The sequence below is a fragment of the Crocuta crocuta genome, unplaced genomic scaffold, assembly GCF_008692635.1.
Source record: "Crocuta crocuta isolate KB4526 unplaced genomic scaffold, BGI_CrCroc_1.0 scaffold93, whole genome shotgun sequence".
In the NCBI taxonomy this organism is placed as follows: domain Eukaryota; kingdom Metazoa; phylum Chordata; class Mammalia; order Carnivora; family Hyaenidae; genus Crocuta; species Crocuta crocuta.
The window spans coordinates 2,928,578-2,937,314 of record NW_027529641.1 but is presented as its reverse complement, the minus strand read 5'-3'; the positions used below and the strand labels follow the sequence as shown (position 1 = coordinate 2,937,314).

At 52.1% G+C, this 8,737-nt stretch overlaps 1 long non-coding RNA gene across 1 annotated transcript; it reads right to left on the bottom strand.

Moving 5' to 3' along the window:
* Positions 1-1,247: 1,247 nt before the first annotated feature.
* LOC144230151 (uncharacterized) lies at positions 1,248-3,280 on the bottom strand. The gene is made up of 3 exons (XR_013334711.1): positions 2,805-3,280; positions 2,515-2,625; positions 1,248-1,841 (listed from the first exon to the last, which is right to left on the bottom strand). It is a non-coding gene; the product is annotated as an uncharacterized LOC144230151 (long non-coding RNA).
* Between the last annotated feature and the right edge of the window lie 5,457 nt (positions 3,281-8,737).

Here is an 8,737-nt window from a genome sequence, read left to right as displayed (position 1 = left end):
GCTGAAGTGAGACAATTAATCAAGCGAGCCACCTAGGCACCACAATTGTTTTTAAAAATGTTTAATGTTTACTTTTTAAGAGAGAGAGCATGAGCAGAGGAGGGGCAGAGAGAAAGGGAGACTCAGAATCCAAAGCAGGCTCCAGGCTCTGAGCTGTCAGCACAGTGCTTGAACTCATGATGCTTGAACTCATGGCTCAGGGCTTGAACTCACAAATCTGTGAGATCACAACCTGAGCTGAAGTCGGACACTTAATTGACTGAGCCACCCAGGCACCCCAATATTTTTTAAATGTTTAATGTTTATTTACTTTTTGAGAGAGAGAGACCAAGACAGAGCATGAGCAGGGGAGAGGCAGAGAGAGAGGGAGACAGAATCCAAAGCAGGCTCCAGGCAACAAGCTGTCAGCACAGAGCCTGACGCAGGGCTTCAACTCAAGAACCTGTGAGATCATGACCTGAGCCGAAGTTGGACACTTAACCGACTAAGCCACCTAGGTGCCCCAATTTTTTTTTAACGTTTACTTTTCGAGTGAAAGAAAGAGCATGAACAGGGGAGGGGCAGAGAGAGAGGGAGACAGAATTTGAAGCAGGTTCCAGGCTCAAGTGGTCAGCACGGGGTCAGATACGGGTTCGAACTCACAGAGAGATCATGACCTGAGCTGAAGCTGGGCTCTTAAGCGATCCACCCAAGCATCCCGAGATTCTAACTTTTAAAACCTTAACTAGAAACCCAGCCTGTATATGATCTCTTCACCAAATGTAGTAGCATAGCATGAGGGTGCATAGAGAAAGTGGGTTGAAAAATATTTTAAATCCCAGTTGCATTTCCACTACAATTCTTACAGCCTAACCTAGTCAGGGCAAAAAATTCCTGTTTAATCAGAGTCTGATGGGATTTACCTTCTTCCAGTGATTCAGCAACAACTACTACTTCCAGTAAGTACATTGCTTCAGGATCTAAACAATAGACTCTGAATCTGAAATCGATGAAGCACCCTCAAGATCGACCTTGTATGTAACTGAGTTTCACCACCACCACACCAGTAGGCAACCTGGGTCCCTCAATCCCGACCTGAATGCACTCACGTCTGTCCTGCTCTCTCCTCACCCCATTCATCCTTCTTCCTGAGCACATCAGATTATCTCAAGCTCTCCTCTGCCTCCCCCATCTCTAATTTCAGAGGAGACATTTAACGCTTGTAAACGCCATTTTGAAATAGTTTTATTCAAATAAAGGATGCACTGGGCATGCATATCAAGTCCTGAGCTAAGCTCCAGGGATCCAGAAATGCATGAGAAACAGTGTCTTGCCCTCTAGGAGCACATGAGGAAGAGCTAGCGAGACAATGAAGAGAATGCAGCCTTAGCCTGGGATTGAAAAGCAGGTCAACATGGATTGGGGTTGGCCATGAGCACCACATCGTGGATAAAACATTCCAGGGCCAGCATTACACACCGAGAGTCTGGTGAGGAACGGGCTGTCTTAGAACTAGCTCAAAAGTGGGTGAAGAAGCTGTGTGGCTTTGGCAGGACAGAAACCTTCTCCAGGGGACCAGGGGACGGCGTCTGATCTGGAAGTTTCTTGTCATTTCCAATAGAGGACGGGGTGACAAAGGGGAAAGGAAATGGGGGCTGGTGTGCCACACTGTTAGCCTCTGTTGTGGTGGCCAGTGGGAGAAACTTTGGTGTCAGGTTGAAGGTTCCTGACACTCAGGGACAGTAGTAGGGGTGAAGCAAGGTGTTTGTCTTCAGAGTGGGCTATGCACATGTGGGGCATGAGGTGGTGGCTTCCCTTTGAGTTTTTTTGGCTCCTTCTTTGACCTGGGGTCCAATCCTTCTCTGTGGACAAAAGTAAAAGAAGACGATAATCAGAAAAGTATACAAAGACATCTGGATGTTGGAAGGGAAAAACATGTGTTGGTGGGGAATTACTTTCTAAACGTTGTCACTTCACGTCACACATGGAAAAGATTGTGTGAAGGGCACACTTGGGTACAGAGATATTTGACCAAGGCCCACCCAGCCATCCTGGGGACAAAATACACTGTTATCTTCACACACCTGTGACCCATACTGATGGAAAAGCTGTAGAGAGATGGCTTCCATCAAAAGAGACAAAGGAACAGGGGCAGTTGTATCCAGGGGCAGAAATAGAAACAGAAGTGAAGATCATCTAGGACAAGGGGACCCGGGGAAGCTTCCAGAGGGCCAGAGGTTGGCGTGATGGAGAAGGTCAAGCAAGGAGCAGCTGACCGTACCCTGTGACCTGACCCCAAAAAACGTCCCCTCTCGTTTTCCATTCCTAAGAGCATCGGGAAAAGGGAAGAATGAGTGAGTCCGCTCCTCTGTCCCCACTCTGCCCAGGCCCCGCTCTGGACTTGCCAACAAGTGATGGCCTCTGTCACTCCCACTGCACCATATGGAAGCCTTCCAAATTCAGGAAATGAAGAGGACAGGAAGGAAAGAGGCTCAGGGTCGGATTTTGGGGTGCTGACTCAGCTCTGCCACTTACCTTCCTTCCTTCCCAGGTAACGCTGGGCCTGGAAGTCCTCTTTGGCCTTCCCCGGAAGGCCTCCAGCGGCAGGGACATGTCATGGCTTCTGGTAACTGTTGCTTGGGGGGTCTGTGGGGGAGAAGACAGCGGCTGTCAGGATATCCCTACAGGATCAGGAGCTTGTGTGCCATCCCCTTGCACCGGACCCCCTCCGCCACCCCCATCAGAAAAGGCTATCTGCCAGCCTGGGAAGACACCACCTTGGGGCCAGGGGCCCTCCAAGCCCATTTAGGAAATCTGGCGCGTACTTTCAGATGCTTTCTCCGGCCCTTCCCACCTGCTGCGGTCACCGGGCACGGCCTTCTGCCTTTACCACCCCCGCTCGATGTTGCTCCAACCGCTGGTCCAAAGGAGCTCCTACCAACTCTCAGTAAGGGACAAAATGCTGGCAGCTACAAGGAAATGGTAGTTCGAGAGAAGTCTGTCCTTCATCCCGTGAAGGAACCTCTCAACGGTGGGACAGCGTGTATGTGAGGTAAGGTAGCATCTGGAAGGAGAGGAGAGTTTCTTGGCGAAGGCAGGAGCTTTCCCGGGCCCCTGAAATCCCGGCCAGGACAGGTCGTCATGCCCTTCTTTCAGCGATGCCCGGGCTGCCCCCAAGGAGCCATCGGTTTGGTGCGTTTCAGATGTGGCTGCCCGGGCTTCGCTGGGGACAGAGTTGCCTGGTTTGAACAGGAGGTCGGGGGTGAGCCATTCAGAAGCCCCTGTGTTTTCAGAGAATTCTGCACCCAGGAACTGCACGGGAGAAGGGGCCAACCGCCGAAGCACATTTAGAACCCTGCGGGGCTGCCCTGGAAACCCCAACCGGAGCAACTGCCACTGGAGGGTGGGGGAGGGGCTGGAAGCCGGGTGGCCACCGGTCCCCTCTCCACCGTTTCACTCCCGGTCCTGCCCTCCTGAGGGAAGCAGGGACTCCTTGACCTGGAGGGGGGAACTTCATGGTTCTCACCTTTCTTAGGGGGAAACCAGGGTTCAGAGAGACCCCTGGGTAGCTTGGGAACCAGCACAAACACACCTTCTTAATTAATAGGTCCTTCAAAATATTGCACCTATACACCAATACATACGGCTCTGTAGGGATACTGTACAGGGTGGCTGCCATCTACCAGAAGCAGGTTTGCTGGCGCTCGGCTACGAGGTGGCCCTGGCCGGTGGAGATGCCCCGCAGCCAGACACTGAGCTCGGGCTTTGGGCACAAAGCAGTTTAAAGGGAGCAGGCCTGGGGCATGAAGGCCATCTGGGCCATGTCTACGGAGTCCTTCTCCTCACCTTCCACTGACCCCACCACCCCTGACCCACCTGAGCCCCAGTCCTTGTGAAAGAGAGCCAGCGAGAGATGAATACACTGGATGGGGGGGTGGGGGGGAATCTCGAAGACAAAGTGTTCAGGGTGGGTGGTGGAGGCCCAGAAAATTAGAGATAAAACACAAAAACCCATGGCAAGATGGGCCAGTGACCCGAACAGGGAGGGGAGAGGAGGGGAAGATGAGGGAAAGTGAAAAAAGAGTGGGTAAAGGAGGAAAGGGGAAGGAGAAAAGTGGGGCCTGGGAGAGGCCAAGTGGGGGGTTGCAGGGGGTGGTGGGGAGGGTAGGGAAGGTAGGTAGAAGGTAGAAGGTAGGTAGGCTAGGTAGGGAAGTGTAGAAGCAGCATACTGGCAAGGTCTGGCAGCATGTTCCTGTAAACTTCCAGTGTCGTCTTCCTTCCTAGGTCATGGCTGAGAGCGAGGCACCGGGGCCAGCTGGGTCAAGACGGGGGAGGATGGAAAGCCCAAAAGTGTCCTTCTCTCATCTCTGTCCCTTGGTTCTCTCTCTTCCCTACCTTCCCAGAAGCCCAGCCCCGGAAACAAGAGAAAGGAAGGGAACAGGGTAAGGTGGGGTAGAAGGAAGGGAACCGGGCATCCTTTCCAGAAAGAAACTACAGCTTAACAGCTATCAGTTCAGTGACCAGGAAATGCCCCTCTAATGGTGGACAGTTAAGCATCCAGGATGGAGCCCTGGGGGAGGGGGAGGGCTTGCAGGCCTTCTGAACCTCTTGAATCCCAGCCTGGGTGTTCCGTCCAGGGAGTGCAAGGGGAAGCCAGGTCTGAAAGAGACCAGCAAATGACTCCTAGCCTGAGGGGGAGGTTGAGCCACCTCCTCCAGGAAGGCTGCCAGAGGAATTGTGGCTCAGAGACATGTCAGGGACAAGCAAGAGACAGGGGTATGAAGGCATGGCCCCTCCCCCCAAGGCCCCTGCCAGGTAGCTCAGGGAAACCCCAGCAAGAGCAACTGTCACTTTTTCTTCCCTCCACCCAGGTGGTGTGACAGTTATTTCTGGGTCCCTCAAATGGAGCTGCTGTGCCCCAGCTCTGCTGCCCCCAAGGCCCTAATGCCTTGGGTGGAGTCCAGGAATGGAAGCTGGAATCAGAAGGCTGGAGAAAGGTCGTGGTCTGAAGGACGGCATTTAATTGCTCTCCACATACCTCAGCCAGCACCAGCCAGTCTGGATGATTCGGAATCAGATTTCTCTTCAGGCAAGGGCTCAGGGACTTCATAGTCTGGTGTTGTTATGAGAATGTGCTCACACGACAAACAGGACAGAGGATTCTGTGGGCAAGTCCCCTCAGAAGACTTTCCCAGTAAACCAACTCCTACCAGCCTATCTGCCAGGCATCTTGGCAGGGCATGGAGTCTTGGCCAGGGGTGTCTCTCACTTCCCTTTCATCTTGCTGTTGCTGGCATCCTCTGGTATTTATTTGTCCAGGCTTTCACCTGCGCATAAGGTCATTGTTTTATCAAACATTTGTTGAGCTTTACTAGGCAGTGGGAATACAAAGATGAATGAGGCCAGGTTCCTGCATTCAAGCACTGCCGTCCATGGTGAGAGAGGGCACACTGATGTTCTGAGAAGGGAGACAGAAGCCCAAGGTCTGGGCTGATGGCTCAGATGTACGTTCCCTGTAGTCATGGCCTACACTCTTACACGGCATCCAGAGAAAATTAATTTTTGACAAAGGCTCTAGGGGAATCCTATCATTCAGCAAATATTGAGTGTTCACTGTGACCAGCCAGGAAGCTGGAAGCTAGAACGTGCTTTGCTCAATCAGGACTTGAGTCCAAAAAAAAAAAAAACCCAAAAAACAAAAAAACTCCCACACATTCACTCATGTTATCACGGTCCTAATCTTGAGCAGCAGTGAGGTTGGGGTAAAGGAAATCACTCCAAGGAAGCCATTGAAGATGCCCCCAAATGCTGTCAAAAGGCAGAAGCCAGGGGTTGGTCCCAGGAAGGTGGTGACAGCCCAAGTGATGGCCAGTGCGGAGTTCTTGGAGACTCAGGGAAGGGCCCAAGGAAAAGGGGGGGTGACATTGGAGTAGCACCAAGATGGCGCCTCCTTGCAATCAGAAACAGGGCCTGGTGGGAAAGGAAGTTGTCTCTTCCTCAGCTGGGAAGATAAAAGGGAACGCCAGAGCCAGCTGAGCCCACATCCTCCCCACCACGCCTGCTCTTATCCATCCCTCCTGGGAAAGAGGTCCCAACAGAGGGCTATTTGACGAGTCTCAAACCCTGGAGAACTTGGGAGTCTGGATAGAAGAGTGCAAGAAAAAGGAGCTAGGATTTCTATGGTCTCATCTGCAGAAAGACATGGAGGGAGAGAGAGCACTGCCAGGAGAGGCACCAAAGAGAAAAGCATCTTTCTTGAAATATTATCAGATACAAAAGAGGAGACCAGAGAGGGCAAAGGGAGCGTTGGACTTAAGGAAACCGGAGGGAAATCAGGGCCAAGAGAAGTGCCCGAGGAACCAACTGGCTAGAACTTGCCTGGGGAAGAGAGCCATTGTGAAGCACAGACTTCAAGGTAGAGGCAGTGGCTTGAAGGAGGCTACGGAGGCTGAGTGGACCAGATGCTGAGGTGGCAAGAAGGGCTTTCCTACTGGGAGCAGAAACGTAACAGGCTCCGTGCTACGTGTGCAGACATGTGCTCCACCCTTGCCTCTGCTGCTCCTAACTCAGGACCAGCCTCTCTTGAACTAAACACCAGTGAAGAAAAACAGAGGAGGCTGGAGCGCACAGTCTATAAGCCAAAGGTGGCATTGTGCAGGCATTCCTTGGAGAAAAGCTCATCTCTGGTCTGTCAGCCGTACCTCTGGGACCTGCTGGGACCCTGGTTCTGGGCCGGGCCCCGAGAAAAGCAGGAGTGGCTTTCCAGAGAGCCTCCCTTCTTCCCAACCTTGTCCTTGGTGGGAATATCTGAGCTTCCCACATCCCATAGTCAGAGGCCCCCAGCCTCCCAGCCTGAGGCGTGGCGGCCAAATCTTCTCAAAACCAACTCTGGAAGCCCAACGACTTTTTGTTTAAACCTAGAAAGATCACATCTTAGCAGTGGCCTGTTTCCCACTGAAGGGCACATACCCAGATAGTCCGGTTAGAGACCCAGGTTTGGGGCTGAGCAAAAGGGGACATAAGGTGATGTCCATAGAAACAGGATCTTAGATCCCTCCACCCTTCTGGGAGCTTCCCTCTCTCTTTTCCTTAAACTCAGGCTGCCATGAGAATCCAAAAGCTGAGGGGGTTCAAATGGAGGCTGGCACAGTCTGGGGCAAACAGTTGGGAGACAGAAGTCATACTTCCCTGAGGGAAGAGTTAGAGATTGTGTGCTCAGGAACCACATGGAATAAGCAGTTGCAGTGTGTGCTCTTGACACTGGTCCCCTGAGCTCCAGGAGCCCCAGGAGCCCCTGCCCAGAGTCCTTGCCCTTGCCCTGTCTGCTTTCCAGTCCACTTGCCCCAGGAGGAGAGCTATTGTAGGCTCAGGAAACACTTCAAGTGGCACGAAGTTCCCCAGATCCTCATGCTACGGAGCTTTCTGTCTCCAAGGGGTCCAGTAGAGACCAGAGCTGGGAGAAGGCCCAAGCTGTCCTCTGCCACGGAGCCTGGAAGGGTTGGGAGCTCAGAAAACAGTTAAATTACAGTTGAGTTCAAGGAGCGAGCGAGATCATCGGGGATTAGGTTTAGGATTTCTCTTCAACCAGCTTCCCAAGGTGATTTTCTCTGGATCAGCTGCTTTGACTATTCAAGCAGTTGGAGATCTGCCATGTTGGGGTCCCCACTGTTTCCATTTCCTCGGCACGGCCACCGTGTATACGTTCCCCGTGTCTTGGATTCCAAGAGAAGGTCCCCCAGAACGTGCCCCACATAACCATACCGAGTGAATGGCAGTGAAACAAGCCCTCTTCTCTGCTCTGTTTGCTTTCCTCAGTCCATCACACCCCCTGGTTATTTCTTCATTTGTTCACGTATTTGTCACCAGGTAGCTATGAACTTGAACTTGGTGTCAGGGATACAGCAATGAGTGGGACACACAGTCCCTGCTCTCAAGTTGTTCACCACATCCCAGGGAAGGCCATGGTCCTACACATCAGGGGGTGAAATGGGCCATGGTCACAAATGTTCATTACAGCCTGTCAATTTGCCACAGTCTTTCCTCTAAGTCAAGCCTCAGGGAGACCTCTAATTGCTTTAGACAATGAAGATAGTTAAAAGGTCAAGAGAAAACCACTTTCTCTTTGGGAATGGCAAGCAGTAAGCTTGGTCTCAGCTCATCAAGATTTGGTAGTCTTGAAGGAGCTGCTGTTTGGGTGTCTGAATCCCCATAATCTCCTTGTATGCTCTACTGACATTCTAGGGGACAGGAAAGAATCTTGTTGGAGGCTCACGTCCAGTGTGGGAAATCATTAAAATACTAGAGACTCCAGGGGCACCTGGGTGGCTCAGTCGGTTAAGCGTCTAACTTCGGCTCAGGTCATGATCTCACGGTTCGTGAGTTTGAGCCCCGCGTCGGGCTCTGTGCTGACAGCTAGCTCAGAGCCTTGAGCCTGTTTCGGATTCTGTGTCTCCCTCTCTCTCTGACCCTCCCCTGCTCAGGCTCTCTCTCTCTCTCTCACAGAAATAAATAAAACATTAAAAAAAATACTAGAGACTCCAGGTTTGTGAGGGGTTCTGAGGGTCAGATGCTTCCTGAAACTAGTATAGGACTGGGGAAGGGAGAACAGGGAGCTCCAAGATCCAGTCTCTGGGGTGTTCGCAAGGTCTGGGATTGTACGTGGAAGCTCCTTTCTTGGGAACCCCAGTTGAAGGGCAGAGGTCCAGGGGGTTGGTCCTAAGAAGATGGTGACAACACAAATGATGGTCAGTGAGGAAGC